Consider the following 24,362-nt stretch of genomic DNA (forward strand, 5'->3'; position numbering starts at 1 on the left):
TACACCCCCCCCCCCCGTCACTTATTAACCCCTTATAAACCCCTGATCACCCCATATAAACTCCCTGATCACCCCCCTGTCATTGATCACCGCCCTGTCATTGATCACCCCCCCTGTCAGGCTCCGTTCAGACGTCCGTATGATTTTTACGGATCCACGGATACATGGATCGGATCCGCAAAAAGCATACGGACGTCTGAATGGAGCCTTACAGGGGGGTGATCAATGACAGGCGGGTGATCACCCATATACACTCCCTGATCACCCCCTGTCATTGATCACTTCCCTGTAAGGCTCCATTCAGACGTCCGCATGATTTTTACGGATCCATGGATACATGGATCGGATCCGCAAAACACATGCGGACGTCTGAATGGAGCCTTACAGGGGGTGATCAATGACAGGCGGGTGATCACCCATATACACTCCCTGATCACCCCCCTGTCATTGATAACCCCCCTGTAAGGCTCCATTCAGACGTCCGCATGCGTTTTGTGGATCCGATCCATGGATCCGTAAAAAAATCATGCGGACGTCTGAATGGAGCCTTACAGGGGGTGATCAATGACAGGCGGGTGATCACCCATATACACTCCCTGATCACCCCCCTGTCATTGATAACCCCCCTGTAAGGCTCCATTCAGACGTCAGCATGCGTTTTGTGGATCCGATCCATGTATCCATGGATCCGTAAAAAATCATGCGGATGTCTGAATGGAGCCTTACAGGGGGGGTGATCAGTGACAGGGGGGTGATCACCCTGATTACCCTGATCACCCCCTGTCATTGATAACCCCCCTGTAAGGCTCCATTCAGACGTCAGCATGCGTTTTGTGCATCCGATCCATGGATCCGTAAAAAATCATGCGGATGTCTGAATGGAGCCTTACAGGGGGGTGATCAATGACAGGGGGGTGATCAATGACAGGCGGGTGATCAATGACAGGCGGGTGATCACCCATATACACTCCCTGATCACCCCCTGTCATTGATCACCCCCCCTGTAAGGCTCCATTCAGACATCCGCATGATTTTTTACGGATCCATGGATACATGGATCGGATCCACAAAACACATGCGGATGTCTGAATGGAGCCTTACAGGGGGGGTGATCAGTGACAGGGGGGTGATTACCCTGATCACCCCCTGTCATTGATAACCCCCCTGTAAGGCTCCATTCAGACGTCCGCATGCGTTTTGTGGATCCGATCCATGTATCCATGGATCCGTAAAAAATCATGCGGATGTCTGAATGGAGCCTTACAGGGGGGGTGATCAGTGACAGGGGGGTGATCACCCTGATTACCCTGATCACCCCCTGTCATTGATAACCCCCCTGTAAGGCTCCATTCAGACGTCCGCATGCGTTTTGTGGATCCGATCCATGTATCCATGGATCCGTAAAAAATCATGCGGATGTCTGAATGGAGCCTTACAGGGGGGGTGATCAGTGACAGGGGGGTGATCACCCTGATTACCCTGATCACCCCCTGTCATTGATAACCCCCCTGTAAGGCTCCATTCAGACGTCCGCATGCGTTTTGTGGATCCGATCCATGTATCCATGGATCCGTAAAAAATCATGCGGATGTCTGAATGGAGCTTTACAGGGGGGGTGATCAGTGACAGGGGGGTGATCACCCTGATTACCCTGATCACCCCCTGTCATTGATAACCCCCCTGTAAGGCTCCATTCAGACGTCCGCATGCGTTCTGTGGATCCGATCCATGTATCCATGGATCCGTAAAAAATCATGCGGATGTCTGAATGGAGCCTTACAGGGGGGGTGATCAGTGACAGGGGGGTGATCACCCTGATTACCCTGATCACCCCCTGTCATTGATAACCCCCCTGTAAGGCTCCATTCAGACGTCCGCATGCGTTCTGTGGATCCGATACATGTATCCATGGATCCGTAAAAAATCATGCGGATGTCTGAATGGAGCCTTACAGGGGGGGTGATCAGTGACAGGGGGGTGATCAGGGAGTCTATATGGGTGATCACCCCCCTGTCATTGATCACCCCCCTGTCATTGATCACCCCCCCCCCTGGTAAGGCTCCATTCAGACATTTTTTTTGGCACAAGTTAGCGGAAATTTTTTGTTTGTTTTTGTTTTTTCTTACAAAGTCTCATATTCCACTAACTTGTGTCAAAAAATAAAATCTCACATGGACGCACCATACCCCTCACGGAATCCAAATGCGTAAACATTTTTAGACATTTATATTCCAGACTTCTTCTCACGCTTTAGGGCCCCTAAAAAGCCAGGGCAGTATAAATACCCCACATGTGACCCCATTTCGGAAAGAAAACACCCCAAGGTATTCCGTGAGGGGCATATTGAGTCCATGAAAGATTGAAATTTTTGTCCTAAGTTAGCGGAAAGTGAGACTTTGTGAGGAAAAAAAACAAAAAAAAATCAATATCCGCTAACTTATGCAAAAAAAAAAAAAAATCTAGGAACTCGCCAGGCCCCTCATTGAATACCTTGGGGTGTCTTCTTTCCAAAGTGGGGTCACATGTGGGGTATTTATACTGCCCTGGCTTTTTAGGGGCCCGAAAGTGTGAGAAGAAGTCTGGGATCCAAATGTCTAAAAATGCCCTCCTAAAAGGAATTTGGGCCCCTTTGCGCATCTAGGCTGCAAAAAAGTGTCACACATGTGGTATCGCCGTACTCAGGAGAAGTTGGGGAATGTGTTTTGGGGTGTCATTTTACATATACCCATGCTGGGTGAGAAAAATATCTTGGTCAAATGCCAACTTTGTATAAAAAAATGGGAAAAGTTGTCTTTTGCCAAGATATTTCTCTCACCCAGCATGGGTATATGTAAAATGACACCCCAAAACACATTCCCCAACTTCTCCTGAGTACGGCGATACCACATGTGTGACACTTTTTTGCTGCCAAGGTGGGCAAAGGGGCACATATTGCAAAGTGCACCTTTCGGATTTCACCGGCCATTTTTTACAGATTTTGATTGCAAGGTACTTCTTACACATTTGGGCCCCTAAATTGCCAGGGCAGTATAACTACGCCACAATTGACCCCATTTTGGAAAGAAGACACCCCAAGGTATTCCGTGAGGGGCACGGCGAGTTCCTAGAATTTTTTATTTTTTGTCACAAGTTAGCGGAAAATGATGATTTTTCTTTTTTTTTCTTTTTTCCTTACAAAGTCTCATATTCCACTAACTTGCGACAAAAAATAAAAAATTCTAGGAACTCGCCATGCCCCTCACGGAATAGCTTGGGGTGTCTTCTTTCCAAAATGGGGTCACTTGTGGCGTAGTTATACTGCCCTGGCAATTTAGGGGCCCAAATGTGTGAGAAGAACTTTGCAATCAAAATGTGTAAAAAATGCCCTGCAAAATCCGAAAGGTGCACTTTGGAATATGTGCCCCTTTGCCCACCTTGGCAGCAAAAAAGTGTGACACATCTGGTATCGCCGTACTCAGGAGAAGTTGGGGAATGTGTTTTGGGGTGTCATTTTACATATACCCATGCTGGGTGACAAAAATATCTTGGTCAAATGCCAACTTTGTATAAAAAAATGGGAAAAGTTGTCTTTTGCCAAGATATTTCTCTCACCCAGCATGGGTATATGTAAAATGATACCCCAAAACACATTCCCCAACTTCTCCTGAGTACGGCGATACCAGATGTGTGACACTTTTTTGATGCCAAGGTGGGCAAAGGGGCACATATTCCAAAGTGCACCTTTCGGATTTCACCGGCCATTTTTTACACATTTTGATTGCAAAGTACTTCTCACACATTTGGGCCCCTAAATTGCCAGGGCAGTATAACTACCCCACAAGTGACCCCATTTTGGAAAGAAGACACCCCAAGGTATTCCGTGAGGGGCATGGCGAGTTCCTAGAATTTTTTATTTTTTGTCGCAAGTTAGTGGAATATGAGACTTTGTAAGGAAAAAAGATAAAAAATAAAAAATCATCATTTTCCGCTAACTTGTGACAAAAAATAAAAAATTCTAGGAACTCGCCATGCCCCTCACGGAATACCTTGGGGTGTCTTCTTTCCAAAATTGGGTCACTTGTGGCGTAGTTATACTGCCCTGGCAATTTAGGGGCCCAAATGTGTGAGAAGTACCTTGCAATCAAAATGTGTAAAAAATGGCCTGCAAAATCTGAAAGGTGCACTTTGGAATATGTGCCCCTTTGCCCACCTTGGCAGCAAAAAAGTGTCACACATGTGGTATCGCCGTACTCAGGAGAAGTTGGGGAATGTGTTTTGGGGTGTCATTTTACATATACCCATGCTGGGTGAGAGAAATATCTTGGCAAAAGACAACTTTTCCCATTTTTTTATACAAAGTTGGCATTTGACCAAGATATTTTTCTCACCCAGCATGGGTATATGTAAAATGACACCCCAAAACACATTCCCCAACTTCTCCTGAGTACGGCGATACCAGATGTGTGACACTTTTTTGCAGCCAAGGTGGGCAAAGGGGCACATATTCCAAAGTGCACCTTTTGGATTTCACCGGTCATTTTTTACACATTTTGATTGCAAAGTTCTTCTCACACATTTGGGCCCCTAAATTGCCAGGGCAGTATAACTACCCCACAAGTGACCCCATTTTGGAAAGAAGACACCCCAAGGTATTCCGTGAGGGGCATGGCAAGTTTTTAGAATTTTTTATTTTTTGTCGCAAGTTAGTGGAATATGAGACTTTGTAAGAAAAAAAAAAATCATCATCATTTTCCGCTAACTTGTGACAAAAAATAAAAAGTTCTATGAACTCACTATGCCCATCAGCGAATACCTTAGGGTGTCTACTTTCCGAAATGGGGTCATTTGTGGGGGTTTTCTACTGTTTGGGCATTGTAGAACCTCAGGAAACATGACAGGTGCTCAGAAAGTCAGAGCTGTTTCAAAAAGCGGAAATTCACATTTTTGTACCATAGTTTGCAAATGCTATAACTTTTACCCAAACCATTTTTTTTTTTGCCCAAACATTTTTTTTTTATCAAAGACATGTAGAACAATAAATTTGGCGAAAAATGTATATATGGATGTCGTTTTTTTTGCAAAATTTTACAGCTGAAAGTGAAAAATGTCATTTTTTTGCAAAAAAATCGTTAAATTTCGATTAATAACAAAAAAAGTAAAAATGTCAGCAGCAATAAAATACCACCAAATGAAAGCTCCATTAGTGAGAAGAAAAGGAGGTAAAATTCATTTGGGTGGTAAGTTGCATGACCGAGCAATAAACCGCTAAAGTTGTGGAGTGCCGATTTGTAAAAAAGGGCCTGGTCACTAGGGGGGTATAAACCTGTGGTCCTTAAGTGGTTAAAAAGAAAAAAAATTCAATGACATTTTCTAATGAAATTCAACAATTTTTGGGTGTGATTTACCACTGCAATACCTAGTAGACTGTTAAAAAGAAAAAAATATTTTTAAATTACATTTTCTGGTGAAATTCACCAATTTTGGGGGTGAATTCATACCACTGCTATGCCTAGTAGACCGTCAAAAAAATAAAATAAAAAAAAAATAATTCTATTACATTTTATGGTGAAATTCACCAGTTTTTGGGTGTGATGTACCACTGCTATACCTAGTAGACATTTTTGAAAAAAAAATTGTCAGTTACATTTTCTGGGGAAATTAACCAAGTTTGGGGTGTGATGTACCACTGCTAGACAGTTAAAAATAAAAAATAAATTGTCTGTTACATTTTTGGGTGAAATTCACACATTTTTGGGTGTAATATACTCCTCCTCTAGCTAGTTGACAGCTTAATAACTTTTAATAATTTTTCTTTAACATTTTTGGGTGGCAATAAACATTTTTTTCTGTCATATACCCCTACTCTACCAAGTAGACAGGATAATAAATTTCACTTATTTTTCTGTTACATTCTTGGGTTGACATTATACAATTTTAGACGTGACCCCCCCCCCCCCCCCCCCCGCCCCCCTGCTCTGCAGAGGTTACAGAGAATAAAATGTAAGAAATTCTTCTTTAATTGATGTGCACCACCTCCTTTGATTCAATGCTTAAACTTTAACAAGTTGTACCACATTTGCACTTCAATACTTTGTCCCACATTTCCGCTTTACTCTTTTGGCCAACATTTGGGCTTCTGTAATTTGTACCACATTTGAGCTTTAACAGCTTTTCCCACATTTCCGTTTTACTCTTCTCGCCCACATTTGGACTTCTGTAATTTGTCCCAAATTTTTCCCTCAATAATTTTTCCCATAATTCCGCTTTACTCTTCTGGCCCACATTTGGGCTTCTGTAATTTGTCCCAAATTTGAAACTCAATAATTTTTCCCATAATTCCGCATTACTCTTCTGCCCCACATTTGGGCTTTTGCAATTTGTCCAAAATTTTTACTTCAATAATTTTTCCCATAATTCCGCTTTATTCTTCTGGCCCACATTTGGGCTTCTGCAATTTGTCCAAAATTTTTAACGCAATAATTTTTCTCATAATTCCGCTTTACTCTTCTGGCCCACATTTGGGCTTCTGTAATTCGTCCCACATTTGCAATTTACCAGCTTTTACCACATTTCCACTCGATCCCCCAATTTTTTTTATTTATTTATCTCCCTTAAATTTGGTCTCTTTTTCTCATGCTCCCTCTCTGGCGTGGAACCCTGATTCCCCGCCACCCATGATCACAATGGTAGGCGCAGAAAAGAATATCGAAAGTTGATAGAGCAGATATTAAGTTGAATCGTGTACATCACGGGGACGTGCGACATGGTGGGGCAGTAAGTTTGCACACGCCTACATGAACTGACTGACAGGGGTTAGCCCCTGCAACTTCTGGGTCTCCAAATTGGGCACATTGCCTAAGCTTGCCCTTTACCCCTTGGAAGTGCTGGCCTGCCCTGCAGCCAGTGTATTGTCTGAACGTGTGTTTAGCATGACTGGAGGGGGTTATCACAGGTTATATTTCCCAATGTTTTGGGGTGTATCCTAATTTAAAAAAATGAAAATAAATTTAAAACCAAAAAGCAGGGTAGGCTACCTCCTCCACCGCCGCTTCCAACTACACCGCCACATCCACCGCCACCTCAACCTCCTACTCCATATGGACCTCGTCCTCCTAGATCAAGATTATTATTTTATTATATTTATGTATTTTATGTTATTTTAAGTCATTTCCCTATCCACATACAGTCAGGTCCATAAATATTGGGACATCGACACAATTCTAACATTTTTGGCTCTATACACCACCATAATGGATTTGAAATGAAACAAACTAGATGTGCTTTAACTGCAGACTGTCAGCTTTAATTTGAGAGTATTTACATCCAAATCAGGTGAACGGTGTAGGAATTGCAACAGTTTGCACTCCCACTTGTTGAGGGACCACAAGTAGGGATGAGCGAACTCGAACTGTATAGTTCGGGTTCGTACCGAATTTTGGGGTGTCCGTGACACGGACCCGAACCCGGACATTTTCGTAAAAGTCCGGGTTCGGGTTCGGTGTTCGTCGCTTTCTTCGCGCTTTTGTGACGCTTTCTTGGCGCTTTTTGAAAGGCTGCAAAGCAGCCAATCAACAAGCGTCATACTACTTGCCCCAAGAGGCCATCACAGCCATGCCTACTATTGGCATGGCTGTGATTGGCCAGAGCACCATGTGACCCAGCCTCTATTTAAGCTGGAGTCACATAGCGCCGCCCGTCACTCTGCTCTGATTAGCGTAGGGAGAGGTTGCGGCTGCGACAGTAGGGCGAGATTAGGCAGATTAACTCCTCCAAAGGACTTGATTAACTGATCGATCTGCAGCTGTGGATCATTGAGCTGCTGATCCTCAATTGCTCACTGTTTTTAGGCTGCACAGACCGTTTGTCAGTCTCATTTTTCTGGGGTGATCGGCGGCCATTTTGTGTCTTGTGGTGCGCCAGCACAAGCTGCGACCAAGTGCATTTAACCCTCAATGGTGTGGTTGTTTTTTGGCTAAAGCCTACATCAGGGTGAAGCTGTCACACCAAGTGCATTTAACCAGCAATAGTCTGTTCATTTTTTGGCCATATACAAAATCAGGGGCAAGCTGCGCCTGTCACCAAGTGCATTTAACCCTCAATGGTGTGGTTGTTTTTTGGCTAAAGCCTACATCAGGGTGAAGCTGTCACACCAAGTGCATTTAACCAGCAATAGTCTGTTCATTTTTTGGCCATATACAAAATCAGGGGCAAGCTGCGCCTGTCACCAAGTGCATTTAACCCTCAATGGTGTGGTTGTTTTTTGGCTAAAGCCTACATCAGGGTGAAGCTGTCACACCAAGTGCATTTAACCAGCAATAGTCTGTTCATTTTTTGGCCATATACAAAATCAGGGGCAAGCTGCGCCTGTCACCAAGTGCATTTAACCCTCAATGGTGTGGTTGTTTTTTGGCTAAAGCCTACATCAGGGTGAAGCTGTCACACCAAGTGCATTTAACCAGCAATAGTCTGTTCATTTTTTGGCCATATCCCAGTCTAATTTTGTCACTAAATCCATACCGGTCACCCAGCGCCTAAATACTAGGCCTCAAATTTATATCCAGCTAAATCTGTCCCTAGTGCTGTAGCTGGGCGAGTTATTTAGTGTCCGTTCAAGCACATTTCTTGTTCTGGGTTGAAATACAATTCCCAATTTAGCAATTTCATAATTTAGTGGTTCCTGCTATATCAGAGCTATTTGAAATCTATCCCAAAAAGGGTATATAATATTGAAGGTGCACATTGGGTCATTCAGAATAACTTCACACACACCCGCTACTGTGTATTTCCAAGTCTAATTCTGTCACTAAACCCATACCTGTCACCCAGCGCCTAAATACTAGGCCTCAAATTTAAATCCCTCTAAATCTCTCGTTACCCACCGCTGTACTGTTGTTGCTGGGCAAGATATTTAGTGTCCGTCAAAGCACATTTTTTGTTCTGGGTTGAAGTACAATTCCCAATTTAGCAATTTCATAATTTAGTGGTTTCTGCTATATCAGAGCTATTTGAAATCTATCCCTAAAAGGGTATATAATATTGAAGGTGCACATAGGGTCATTCAGAATAACTTCACACACACGCTTCTGTGCATTTCCAAGTCTAATTCTGTCACTAAATCCATACCGGTGACCCAGCGCCTAAATACTAGGCCTCAAATTTAAATCCCTCTAAATCTCTCGTTACCCACCACTGTACTGTTGTTGCTGGGCAAGATATTTAGTGTCCGTCAAAGCACATTTTTTGTTCTGGGTTGAAGTACAATTCCCAATTTAGCAATTTCATAATTTAGTGGTTTCTGCTATATCAGAGCTATTTGAAATCTATCCCTAAAAGGGTATATAATATTGAAGGTGCACATAGGGTCATTCAGAATAACTTCACACACACGCTTCTGTGCATTTCCAAGTCTAATTCTGTCACTAAATCCATACCGGTGACCCAGCGCCTAAATACTAGGCCTCAAATTTAAATCCCTCTAAATCTCTCGTTACCCACCGCTGTACTGTTGTTGCTGGGCAAGATATTTAGTGTCCGTCAAAGCACATTTTTTGTTCTGGGTTGAAGTACAATTCCCAATTTAGCAATTTCATAATTTAGTGGTTTCTGCTATATCAGAGCTATTTGAAATCTATCCCTAAAAGGGTATATAATATTGAAGGTGCACATAGGGTCATTCAGAATAACTTCACACACACGCTTCTGTGCATTTCCAAGTCTAATTCTGTCACTAAATCCATACCGGTGACCCAGCGCCTAAATACTAGGCCTCAAATTTAAATCCCTCTAAATCTCTCGTTACCCACCGCTGTACTGTTGTTGCTGGGCAAGATATTTAGTGTCCGTCAAAGCACATTTTTTGTTCTGGGTTGAAGTACAATTCCCAATTTAGCAATTTCATAATTTAGTGGTTCCTGCTATATCAGAGCTATTTGAAATCTATCCCAAAAAGGGTATATAATATTGAAGGTGCACATTGGGTCATTCAGAATAACTTCACACACACCCGCTACTGTGTATTTCCAAGTCTAATTCTGTCACTAAACCCATACCTGTCACCCAGCGCCTAAATACTAGGCCTCAAATTTAAATCCCTCTAAATCTCTCGTTACCCACCGCTGTACTGTTGTTGCTGGGCAAGATATTTAGTGTCCGTCAAAGCACATTTTTTGTTCTGGGTTGAAGTACAATTCCCAATTTAGCAATTTCATAATTTAGTGGTTTCTGCTATATCAGAGCTATTTGAAATCTATCCCTAAAAGGGTATATAATATTGAAGGTGCACATAGGGTCATTCAGAATAACTTCACACACACGCTTCTGTGCATTTCCAAGTCTAATTCTGTCACTAAATCCATACCGGTGACCCAGCGCCTAAATACTAGGCCTCAAATTTAAATCCCTCTAAATCTCTCGTTACCCACCGCTGTACTGTTGTTGCTGGGCAAGATATTTAGTGTCCGTCAAAGCACATTTTTTGTTCTGGGTTGAAGTACAATTCCCAATTTAGCAATTTCATAATTTAGTGGTTTCTGCTATATCAGAGCTATTTGAAATCTATCCCTAAAAGGGTATATAATATTGAAGGTGCACATAGGGTCATTCAGAATAACTTCACACACACGCTTCTGTGCATTTCCAAGTCTAATTCTGTCACTAAATCCATACCGGTGACCCAGCGCCTAAATACTAGGCCTCAAATTTAAATCCCTCTAAATCTCTCGTTACCCACCACTGTACTGTTGTTGCTGGGCAAGATATTTAGTGTCCGTCAAAGCACATTTTTTGTTCTGGGTTGAAGTACAATTCCCAATTTAGCAATTTCATAATTTAGTGGTTCCTGCTATATCAGAGCTATTTGAAATCTATCCCAAAAAGGGTATATAATATTGAAGGTGCACATTGGGTCATTCAGAATAACTTCACACACACCCGCTACTGTGTATTTCCAAGTCTAATTCTGTCACTAAACCCATACCTGTCACCCAGCGCCTAAATACTAGGCCTCAAATTTAAATCCCTCTAAATCTCTCGTTACCGCTGTACTGTTGTAGCTGGGAAAGTTATTTAGTGCCCGTCAAAGCACATTTTTTGTTCTGGGTTGAAGTACAATTCCCAATTTAGCAATTTCATAATTTAGTGGTTCCTGCTATATCAGAGCTATTTGAAATCTATCCCAAAAAGGGTATATAATATTCAAGGTGCACATTGGGTCATTCAGAATAACTTCACACACACGCTTCTGTGCATTTCCAAGTCTAATTCTGTCACTAAATCCATACCGGTCACCCAGCGCCTAAATACTAGGCCTCAAATTTATATCCCGCTGAATTTGAATACAATACATTGGGCCAAATAATATATTTGTTGTTGTGGTGAACCATAACAATGAGAAAAACATCTAGTAAGGGACGCGGACGTGGACATGGTCGTGGTGGTGTTAGTGGACCCTCTGGTGCTGGGAGAGGACGTGGCCGTTCTGCCACATCCACACGTCCTAGTGTACCAACTACCTCAGGTCCCAGTAGCCGCCAGAATTTACAGCGATATATGGTGGGGCCCAATGCCGTTCTAAGGATGGTAAGGCCTGAGCAGGTACAGGCATTAGTCAATTGGGTGGCCGACAGTGGATCCAGCACGTTCACATTATCTCCCACCCAGTCTTCTGCAGAAAGCGCACAGATGGCGCCTGAAAACCAACCCCATCAGTCTGTCACATCACCCCCATGCATACCAGGGAAACTGTCTCAGCCTCAAGTTATGCAGCAGTCTCTTATGCTGTTTGAAGACTCCGCTGGCAGGGTTTCCCAAGGGCATCCACCTAGCCCTTCCCCAGCGGTGAAAGACATAGAATGCACTGACGCACAACCACTTATGTTTCCTGATGATGAGGACATGGGAATACCACCTCAGCATGTCTCTGATGATGACGAAACACAGGTGCCAACTGCTGCGTCTTTCTGCAGTGTGCAGACTGAACAGGAGGTCAGGGATCAAGACTGGGTGGAAGACGATGCAGGGGACGATGAGGTCCTAGACCCCACATGGAATGAAGGTCGTGCCACTGACTTTCACAGTTCGGAGGAAGAGGCAGTGGTGAGACCGAGCCAACAGCGTAGCAAAAGAGGGAGCAGTGGGCAAAAGCAGAACACCCGCCGCCAAGAGACTCCGCCTGCTACTGACCGCCGCCATCTGGGACCGAGCACCCCAAAGGCAGCTTCAAGGAGTTCCCTGGCATGGCACTTCTTCAAACAATGTGCTGACGACAAGACCCGAGTGGTTTGCACGCTGTGCCATCAGAGCCTGAAGCGAGGCATTAACGTTCTGAACCTGAGCACAACCTGCATGACCAGGCACCTGCATGCAAAGCATGAACTGCAGTGGAGTAAACACCTTAAAACCAAGGAAGTCACTCAGGCTCCCCCTGCTACCTCTTCTGCTGCTGCCGCCTCGGCCTATTCTGCTGCTGCCGCCTCGGCCTCTTCCTCCGCCTCTGGAGGAACGTTGGCACCTGCCGCCCAGCAAACAGGGGATGTACCACCAACACCACCACCACCACCTCCGTCACCAAGCGTCTCAACCATGTCACACGCCAGCGTTCAGCTCTCCATCTCACAAACATTTGATAGAAAGCGTAAATTCCCACCTAGCCACCCTCGATCCCTGGCCCTGAATGCCAGCATTTCTAAACTACTGGCCTATGAAATGCTGTCATTTAGGCTGGTGGACACAGACAGCTTCAAACAGCTCATGTCGCTTGCTGTCCCACAGTATGTTGTTCCCAGCCGGCACTACTTCTCCAAGAGAGCCGTGCCTTCCCTGCACAACCAAGTATCCGATAAAATCAAGTGTGCACTGCGCAACGCCATCTGTAGCAAGGTCCACCTAACCACAGATACGTGGACCAGTAAGCACGGCCAGGGACGCTATATCTCCCTAACTGCACACTGGGTAAATGTAGTGGCAGCTGGGCCCCAGGCGGAGAGCTGTTTGGCGCACGTCCTGCCGCCGCCAAGGATCGCAGGGCAACATTCTTTGCCTCCTGTTGCCACCTCCTCCTTCTCGGCTTCCTCCTCCTCTTCTTCCACCTGCTCATCCAGTCAGCCACACACCTTCACCACCAACTTCAGCACAGCCCGGGGTAAACGTCAGCAGGCCATTCTGAAACTCATATGTTTGGGGGACAGGCCCCACACCGCACAGGAGTTGTGGCGGGGTATTGAACAACAGACCGACGAGTGGTTGCTGCCGGTGAGCCTCAAGCCCGGCCTGGTGGTGTGTGATAATGGGCGAAATCTCGTTGCAGCTCTGGGACTAGCCAATTTGACGCACATCCCTTGCTTGGCGCATGTGCTGAATTTGGTGGTGCAGAAGTTCATTCACAACTACCCCGACATGTCAGAGCTGCTGCATAAAGTGCGGGCCGTCTGTTCGCGCTTCCGGCGTTCACATCCTGCCGCTGCTCGCCTGTCTGCGCTACAGCGTAACTTCGGCCTTCCCGCTCACCGCCTCATATGCGACGTGCCCACCAGGTGGAACTCCACCTTGCACATGCTGGACAGACTGTGCGAGCAGCAGCAGGCCATAGTGGAGTTTCAGCTGCAGCACGCACGGGTCAGTCGCACTACAGAACAGCACCACTTCACCACCAATGACTGGGCCTCCATGCGAGACCTGTGTGCCCTGTTGCGCTGTTTCGAGTACTCCACCAACATGGCCAGTGGCGATGACACCGTTATCAGCGTTACAATACCACTTCTATGTCTCCTTGAGAAAACACTTAGGGCGATGATGGAACAGGAGGTGGCCCAGGAGGAGGAGGAGGAGGATGAGGAAGAGGGGTCATTTTTAGCACTTTCAGGCCAGTCTCTTCGAAGTGACTCAGAGGGAGGTTTTTTGCAACAGCAGAGGCCAGGTACAAATGTGGCCAGCCAGGGCCCACTACTGGAGGACGAGGAGGACGAGGATGAGGAGGAGGTGGAGGAGGATGAGGATGAAGCATGGTCACAGCGGGGTGGCACCCAACGCAGCTCGGGTCCATCACTGGTGCGTGGCTGGGGGGAAAGGCAGGACGATGACGATACGCCTCCCACAGAGGACAGCTTGTCCTTACCCCTGGGCAGCCTGGCACACATGAGCGACTACATGCTGCAGTGCCTGCGCAACGACAGCAGAGTTGCCCACATTTTAACCTGTGCGGACTACTGGGTTGCCACCCTGCTGGATCCACGCTACAAAGACAATGTGCCCACCTTACTTCCTGCACTGGAGCGTGATAGGAAGATGCGCGAGTACAAGCGCACGTTGGTAGATGCGCTACTGAGAGCATTCCCAAATGTCACAGGGGAACAAGTGGAAGCCCAAGGCCAAGGCAGAGGAGGAGCAAGAGGTCGCCAAGGCAGCTGTGTCACGGCCAGCTCCTCTGAGGGCAGGGTTAGCATGGCAGAGATGTGGAAAACTTTTGTCAACACGCCACAGCTAACTGCACCACCACCTGATACGCAACGTGTTAGCAGGAGGCAACATTTCACTAACATGGTGGAACAGTACGTGTGCACACCCCTCCACGTACTGACTGATGGTTCGGCCCCATTCAACTTCTGGGTCTCTAAATTGTCCACGTGGCCAGAGCTAGCCTTTTATGCCTTGGAGGTGCTGGCCTGCCCGGCAGCCAGCGTTTTGTCTGAACGTGTATTCAGCACGGCAGGGGGCGTCATTACAGACAAACGCAGCCGCCTGTCTACAGCCAATGTGGACAAGCTGACGTTCATAAAAATGAACCAGGCATGGATCCCACAGGACCTGTCCGTCCCTTGTCCAGATTAGACATTAACTACCTCCCCATAACCATATATTATTGGACTCCAGGGCACTTCCTCATTCAATCCTATTTTTATTTTCATTTTACCATTATATTGCGATGCTACCCAAAGTTGAATGAACCTCTCCTCTGCCTGTGTGCTAGGCCTAAATATATGCCAATGGACTGTTGCAGTGGTGGCTGACATGAAGCCTGATTCTCTGCTATGACATGCAGACTAATTCTCTGCTGACATGAAGCCAGATTGTCTGTTACGGGACCTCTCTCCTCTGCCTGGGTGCTGGGCCTAAATTTATGACAATGGACTGTTGCAGTGGTGGCTGACGTGAAGCCTGATTCTCTGCTATGACATGCAGACTGATTCTCTGCTGACATGAAGCCAGATCGTCTGTTACGGGACCTCTCTGCTCTGCCTGTGTGCTAGGCCTAAATATATGCCAATGGACTGTTGCAGTGGTGGGTGACGTGAAGCCTCATTCTCTGCTATGACATGCAGACTGATTCTCTGCTGACATGAAGCCAGATTGTCTGTTACGGGACCTCTCTGCTCTGCCTGTGTGCTAGGCCTAAATATATGCCAATGGACTGTTGCAGTGGTGGGTGACGTGAAGCCTCATTCTCTGCTATGACATGCAGACTGATTCTCTGCTGTCATGAAGCCAGATTGTCTGTTACGGGACCTCTCTGCTCTGCCTGTGTGCTAGGCCTAAATATATGCCAATGGACTGTTGCAGTGGTGGGTGACGTGAAGCCTCATTCTCTGCTATGACATGCAGACTGATTCTCTGCTGACATGAAGCCAGATTGTCTGTTACGGGACCTCTCTGCTCTGCCTGTGTGCTAGGCCTAAATATATGCCAATGGACTGTTGCAGTGGTGGGTGACGTGAAGCCTCATTCTCTGCTATGACATGCAGACTGATTCTCTGCTGTCATGAAGCCAGATTGTCTGTTACGGGACCTCTCTGCTCTGCCTGTGTGCTAGGCCTAAATATATGCCAATGGACTGTTGCAGTGGTGGGTGACGTGAAGCCTCATTCTCTGCTATGACATGCAGACTAATTCTCTGCTGACATGAAGACAGATTCTCTGTTACGGGACCTCTCTCCTCTGCCTGTGTGTGTGCTGGGCCTAAATATATGCCAATGGACTGTTGCAGTGGTGGCTGACGTGAAGCCTCATTCTCTGCTATGACATGCAGACTGATTCTCTGCTGACATGAAGCCAGATTCTCTGTTACGGGACCTCTCTCCTCTGCCTGTGTGTGTGCTGGGCCTAAATATATGCCAATGGACTGTTGCAGTGGTGGCTGACGTGAAGCCTCATTCTCTGCTATGACATGCAGACTGATTCTCTGCTGACATGAAGCCAGATTCTCTGTTACGGGACCTCTCTCCTCTGCCTGTGTGTGTGCTGGGCCTAAATATATGCCAATGGACTGTTGCAGTAGTGGCTGACGTGAAGCCTCATTCTCTGCTATGACATGCAGACTGATTCTCTGCTGTCATGAAGCCAGATTGTCTGTTACGGGACCTCTCTGCTCTGCCTGTGTGCTAGGCCTAAATATATGCCAATGGACTGTTGCAGTGGTGGGTGACGTGAAGCCTCATTCTCTGCTATGACATGCAGACTAATTCTCTGCTGACATGAAGACAGATTCTCTGTTACGGGACCTCTCTCCTCTGCCTGTGTGTGTGCTGGGCCTAAATATATGCCAATGGACTGTTGCAGTGGTGGCTGACGTGAAGCCTCATTCTCTGCTATGACATGCAGACTGATTCTCTGCTGACATGAAGCCAGATTCTCTGTTACGGGACCTCTCTCCTCTGCCTGTGTGTGTGCTGGGCCTAAATATATGCCAATGGACTGTTGCAGTGGTGGCTGACGTGAAGCCTCATTCTCTGCTATGACATGCAGACTGATTCTCTGCTGACATGAAGCCAGATTCTCTGTTACGGGACCTCTCTCCTCTGCCTGTGTGTGTGCTGGGCCTAAATATATGCCAATGGACTGTTGCAGTGGTGGCTGACGTGAAGCCTCATTCTCTGCTATGACATGCAGACTGATTCTCTGCTGTCATGAAGCCAGATTGTCTGTTACGGGACCTCTCTGCTCTGCCTGTGTGCTAGGCCTAAATATATGCCAATGGACTGTTGCAGTGGTGGGTGACGTGAAGCCTCATTCTCTGCTATGACATGCAGACTAATTCTCTGCTGACATGAAGACAGATTCTCTGTTACGGGACCTCTCTCCTCTGCCTGTGTGTGTGCTGGGCCTAAATATATGCCAATGGACTGTTGCAGTGGTGGCTGACGTGAAGCCTCATTCTCTGCTATGACATGCAGACTGATTCTCTGCTGACATGAAGCCAGATTCTCTGTTACGGGACCTCTCTCCTCTGCCTGTGTGCTAGGCCTAAATATATGCCAATGGACTGTTGCAGTGGTGGCTGACGTGAAGCCTCATTCTCTGCTATGACATGCAGACTAATTCTCTGCTGACATGAAGACAGATTCTCTGTTACGGGACCTCTCTCCTCTGCCTGGGTGCCGGGGCCTAAATATCTGAGAATGGACTGTTCCAGTGGTGGGTGACGGGAAGCCAGATTCTCTGCTATGGAACCTCTCTCCAATTGATTTTGGTTAATTTTTATTTATTTAATTTTTATTTTAATTAATTTCCCTATCCACATTTGTTTGCAGGGGATTTACCTACATGTTGCTGCCTTTTGCAGCCCTCTAGCCCTTTCCTGGGCTGTTTTACAGCCGTTTTAGTGCCGAAAAGTTCGGGTCCCCATTGACTTCAATGGGGTTCGGGTTCGGGACGAAGTTCGGATCGGGTTCGGATCCCGAACCCGAACATTTCCGGGATGTTCGGCCGAACTTCTCGAACCCGAACATCCAGGTGTTCGCTCAACTCTAACCACAAGTAATGGGGCAATTGGCTTCTCAGCTGTTCCATGGCCAGATGTGTGTTATTTCCTCATTATCCCAATTACAATGAGAAGATAAAAGGTCCAGAGTTCATTTCAAGTGTGCTATTTGCATTTGGAATCTGTTGCTGTCAACTCTCAAGGTGAAATCCAAAGAGCTGTCACTATCAGTGAAGCAAGCCATCATTAGGCTGAAAAAACAAAACAAACCCATCAGAGAGATAGCAAAAACATTAGGCGTGGCCAAAACAACAGTTTGGAACATTCTTAAAAAGAAGGAACGCACCGGTGAGCTCAGCATCACCAAAAGACCCGGAAGACCACGGAAAACAACAGTTGTGCATAACCAAATAATTCTTTCCCTGGTGAAGAAAACACCCTTCGCAACAGTTGGCCAGATCAAAAACACTCTCCAGGAGGTAGGTGTACGTGTGCCAAAGTCAACAAACAAGAGAAGACTTCACCAGAGTGAATACAGAGGGTTCACCTCAAGATGTAAACCATTGGTGAGCCTAAAAAACAGGAAGGCCAGATTAGAGTTTGCCAAATGACATCTGAAAAAGCCTTCACGGTTCTGGAACAACATCCTATGGACAGAGGAGACCAGGATCAACTTGTACCAGAGTGATGGGAAGAGAAGAGTATGGAGAAGGAAAGGAACTGCTCATGATCCTAAGCATACCACCTCATCAGTGAAGCATGGTGGTAGTAGTGTCATGGCGTGGGCATGTATGGCTGCCAAAGGAACAGGTTCTCTTGTATTTATTAAAGATGTGACTGCTGACCAAATCAGCAGGATGAATTCTGAAGTGTTTGGGGCAATATTATCTGCTCAATTTAGCCAAATGCTTCAAAACTCATTGGACGGCGCTTCACAGTGCAGATGGCCAAAGACCCAAAGCATACTGCAAAAGCAACCAAAGAGTTTTTTTTAAGGGAAAGATGTGGAATGTTATGCAATGGCCAAGTCAATCACCTGACCTGAATCCGATTGAGCATGCATTTCACTTGCTGAAGACAAAATTGAAGGGAAAATGCCCCAAGAACAAGCAGGAACTGAAGACAGTTGCAGTAGAGGCCTGGCAGAGCATTAACAGGGATGAAACCCAGCATCTGGTGATGTCTATGTGTTCCAGACTTCAGACTGTAATTGACTGCAAAGGATTTGCAACCAAGTATTAAAAAGTGAAAGTTTGATTTATAATTATTATTCTGTCCCATTACATTTGGTCCCTTAACACGTGGAAGGCACATATGCAAACTGTTGTAATTCCTATACCGTTCACCTGATTTGGATGTAAATACCCTCAAATTAAAGCTGACAGTCTGCAGTTAAAGCACATCTTGTTAGTTTTATTTCAAATCCATTGTGGTGCTGTATAGAGCCAAAAATGTTAGAATTGTGTCGATGTCCCAATATTTATGGACCTGACTGTATGTTTGCAGAGCACTTGCCATGTTCTTAACCACATTTTGATGCCATTTCCATCCCTCTAGCCCTTTCAATGACATTTTTATAGCCATTTTAGTTCTCAAAAGTTCGGTTCCCCATGACTTTAATGGGGTTCAGGTTCGGGGTCAAGTTCGTGTCAAGTCGGGGTCAAGTTTGGGTCCCTAACTCAAACTTTTTTCTGAAGTTCGGCCGAACCCGTCGGACCCGAACATTCAGGTGTCCGCTCAACTTTATTCATGACGAGAAGAGGGTTTTTTACATGGCAGGCCTATGAATATACAGCCATTGCTGTTCGTGGCAATTTATCTCGGGCCTTATCTGCCACTGCTAGTCTGCCTGCTTAATATCATGTTCCAATTTTTTATTGGTTGCTGCCCCTACTGCCACTACCACTAGCTCTACTCAGCCACCACTACTACTACTACTATTACCCCTATACAGGGAGTGCAGAATTATTAGGCAAATGAGTATTTTGACCACATCATCCTCTTTATGCATGTTGTCTTACTCCAAGCTGTATAGGCTCGAAAGCCTACTACCAATTAAGCATATTAGGTGATGTGCATCTCTGTAATGAGAAGGGGTGTGGTCTAATGACATCAACACCCTATATCAGGTGTGCATAATTATTAGGCAACTTCCTTTCCTTTGGCAAAATGGGTCAAAAGAAGGACTTGACAGGCTCAGAAAAGTCAAAAATAGTGAGATATCTTGCAGAGGGATGCAGCACTCTTAAAATTGCAAAGCTTCTGAAGCGTGATCATCGAACAATCAAGCGTTTCATTCAAAATAGTCAACAGGGTCACAAGAAACGTGTGGAAAAACTAAGGCGCAAAATAACTGCCCATGAACTGAGAAAAGTCAAGCGTGCAGCTGCCAAGATGCCACTTGCCACCAGTTTGGCCATATTTCAGTGCTGCAACATCACTGGAGTGCCCAAAAGCACAAGGTGTGCAATACTCAGAGACATGGCCAAGGTAAGAAAGGCTGAAAGACGACCACCACTGAACAAGACACACAAGCTGAAACGTCAAGACTGGGCCAAGAAATATCTCGAGACTGATTTTTCTAAGGTTTTATGGACTGATGAAATGAGAGTGAGTCTTGATGGGCCAGATGGATGGGCCCGTGGCTGGATTGGTAAAGGGCAGAGAGCTCCAGTCCGACTCAGACGCCAGCAAGGTGGAGGTGGAGTACTGGTTTGGGCTGGTATCATCAAAGATGAGCTTGTGGGGCCTTTTCGGGTTGAGGATGGAGTCAAGCTCAACTCCCAGTCCTACTGCCAGTTTCTGGAAGACACCTTCTTCAAGCAGTGGTACAGGACGAAGTCTGCATCCTTCAAGAAAAACATGATTTTCATGCAGGACAATGCTCCATCACACGCGGCCAAGTACTCCACAGCGTGGCTGGCAAGAAAGGGTATAAAAGAAGAAAATCTAATGACATGGCCTCCTTGTTCACCTGATCTGAACCCCATTGAGAACCTGTGGTCCATCATCAAATGTGAGATTTACAAGCAGGGAAAACAGTACACCTCTCTGAACAGTGTCTGGGAGGCTGTGGTTGCTGCTGCACGCAATGTTGATGGTGAACAGATCAAAACACTGACAGAATCCATGGATGGCAGGCTTTTGAGTGTCCTTGCAAAGAAAGGTGGCTATATTGGTCACTGATTTGTTTTTGTTTTGTTTTTGAATGTCAGAAATGTATATTTGTGAATGTTGAGATGTTATATTGGTTTCACTGGTAAAAATAAATAATTGAAATGGGTATATATTTGTTTTTTGTTAAGTTGCCTAATAATTATGCACAGTAATAGTCACCTGCACACACAGATATCCCCCTAAAATAGCTAAAACTAAAAACAAACTAAAAACTACTTCCAAAAATATTCAGCTTTGATATTAATGAGTTTTTGGGGTTCATTGAGAACATGGTTGTTGTTCAATAATAAAATTAATCCTCAAAAATACAACTTGCCTAATAATTCTGCACTCCCTGTACAGTTGCACACACATCTTCTGCCTTGTCTGTTCAATACTGTGCTGCTACTGCTGCCTCAACTATTTATGTCTATTTCAAGTGCCTATATTATCCCTTCACACCTTAGAACTTACTTTTAGACCTTACCTTACCATTTCCACATCCACACTGTACTGCTACTGCTCCCAAAAAAAGGGAGAATTTTTCAAGCCTTGCTCATAACAAGACACTTCTTTGTCTGACAATTAACACATGTGTGCGTTAACAAAGGCAAGCATCTGCCACTTTGAAGGCAACATTTTTGGACACTGTCTCCAACAAGCAGCTGTTTTTTCCCCTTAACACTGTGTTTAAACACTGTAATAAGGGACAATGTTGGAGTGCTTTTTATAAAAAAAAAAAAGTATAGCAAATGTGATGGTGCAGTATGTTTTTAAACAGCATGTCAACCATGCATTTACTCATAGAAATAACTAATATGTGCATTTGAAAGAAAAGAGATAGGCAAGTCCTTTAAGATCTCAGAGTGTCATACACAAATTTTCAGGGTACAGTGACTGGAGCAGTTTTAATTCATGCAGAATTGATTCAGACTTAAATCTTTATTTTTTTTTTTTAAGATTTGAATAATCAGACATGAAATGAATTTAAAAAAATGTACTCATCGCAAGATCACACCTTAACCCCTTAGGGCCCGGGATCATTTTCACCTTAAGGACCAGGCCATTTTTTGCAAATCTGACCAGTGTGACTTTTAAGTGGTGATAACTTTAAAACGCTTTGACTTATCCAGGCCATTCTGAGATTGTTTTTTCGTCACAGATTGTACTTCATGACACTGGTAAAATGAAGTAAAAAATAATAATTTTTATTTATAAAAAAATACAAAATTTATCAATAATTTGTAAAAAAAATAGCAAATTTTCAAATTTCAATTTCTCTACTTCATATGCTGTGAAGATACGAGATGTGCAGCACCTGAAACTACGGATACTGGAAGCCAGTGCTAGCATTTCTCCTGCGGTGTTGCTATCAGTGTGTGAAGAGTGGGAGAAGAGGGTTGTATTGACAATCCAACACAATGGGCAGCACATTGAACACATTTTATAAGTGGTCAGAAACTTGTAAATAACTAATTAAAGAATAAAGTTACGTTAAAACCATGCACACCATTGTTTTTCTTGTGAAATTCCTAAAAAGTTTGATGTGTCACATGACCCTCTTCCTATTGAAAAAACAAAAATTGGATTCAAATGGCCGACTTCAAAATGGCCGCCATGGTCACCACCCATCTTGAAGTTTCCCACCTTACATATACTAATATGCCACAAACAGGAAGGTAATATCACCAATTATTCCCATTTTATTAAGGTGTTTCCATATAAATGGCCCACCCTGTACACCCCTCAAGGTATTCAAAACTGATTTTTACAAACTTTGCTAACCCTTTAGGGCCGCTTCACACGAGCGGATGCCGTGCGTGACATCCGCTCCGTGAAAGAGTGCCAAGACCCGCTGCAGACTGCAGAGGCACGGAGCGGTAACATGACTGTTAATGCTCCGTGCCTCTCTGTGATCTCTTTACTACGAAATCACAGTTGTCACTGTGATTTCGTAGTAAAGAGATCACAGAGAGGCACGGAGCATTAACAGTCATGTTACCGCTCCGTGCCTCTGCAGTCTGCAGCGGGTCTTGGCACTCTTTCACGGAGCGGATGCCACGCACGGCATCCGCTCGTGTGAAGCGGCCCTTAGGTGTTCCACAAGAATTAATGGAAAATAGACAATTCTAAATTTCACTTTTTTGGCAGATTTTCCATTTTAATAATTTTTTTCCAGTTACAAAGCAAGTGTTAACAGCCAAGCAAAACTTAATATTTATGGCTCTGATTCTGTAGTTTACAGAAACACCCCATATGTGGTTTTAAACCGCTGTACGGGCACACAGCAGGGCGCAGAAGGAAAGGAATGCCGTACGGTTTTTGGAAGGTAGATTTTGCTGAACTGTTTTTTTTACACCATGTCCTATTTGAAGCACCCCTACAGTAGAAACTCCAAAAAAGTGACCCCATTTTAGAAACTACGGGATAGGGTGGCAGTTTTTTTGGTACTATTTAAGGGCACATATGATTTTTGGTTGCTCTATTATACACTTTTTGTGAGGCAAGGTAACAAGAAATAGCTGTTTTGGCACCGTTTTTATTTTGTGTTATTTACAACATTCATCTGACAGGTTAGATCATGTGGTATTTTTATAGACCAGGTTGTCACGGACGCGGTGATACCTAATATGTATACATTTTTTTTTATTTATGTACAATGATTTCATTTTTGAAACAAAAAAAAATCATGTTTTAGTGTTTCCATTGTCTGCGAGCCATAGTTTTTTCAGTTTTTGGGCGATTATCTTGGGTAGGGTATGATTTTTGCGGTATGAGATGACGATTTGATTGGCACTATTTTGGGGTGCATATGACTTTTTGATCGCTTGCTATTACACTTTTTGTGATGTAAGGTGACAAAAAAATGGTTTATTTAGCACAGTTTTTATTTTGTATTTTTTACAGTGTTCATCTGAGGGGTTAGGTCATGTGATATTTTTATAGAGCCGGTTGATACAGATGCGGTGATGCCTAATATGTATACTTTTTTATTTATTTATGTAAGTTTTACACAATAACAGCTATTTTATAACAAAAAAAAATGATGTTTTATTGTCTCCATATTCTGAGCCATAGTTTTTTTTATTTTTTGGGCGATTGTCTCAGGTAGGGGTTTATTTTTTGCGGGATGAGGTGACGGTTAGATTGGTACTATTTTGGTGGGCATTAGCCTTTTTGATCGCTTGCTGTTTTACTTTTTGTGATGTAAGGTGACAAAAAATTGTTTATTTAGCACTGTTTTTATTTTTTATTTTTATTAACCCCTCATCTGAGGGGTTAGGTCATGTGATATGTTTATAGAGCCAGTCGATACGGACACGGCGATACCTAATATGTCTTTATACCTAATTTTTTTAAACTTTATTTGGGGAAAATGACGTTTTTGTTTATTTTTACTTGAAACTTTTAATATTTTCTAAACTTTTTTTTTTCACTTTAATTTTTTGTTCCACTTTGGGACTTCAACTTTTGGGGGTCAAATCCTTTACAATGCATTCTAATACTTCTGTAATATTGAGTGTATTACTCATGCAGC

This window comes from Bufo gargarizans, chromosome 4 (assembly GCF_014858855.1).
Source record: "Bufo gargarizans isolate SCDJY-AF-19 chromosome 4, ASM1485885v1, whole genome shotgun sequence".
Lineage (NCBI taxonomy): Eukaryota > Metazoa > Chordata > Amphibia > Anura > Bufonidae > Bufo > Bufo gargarizans.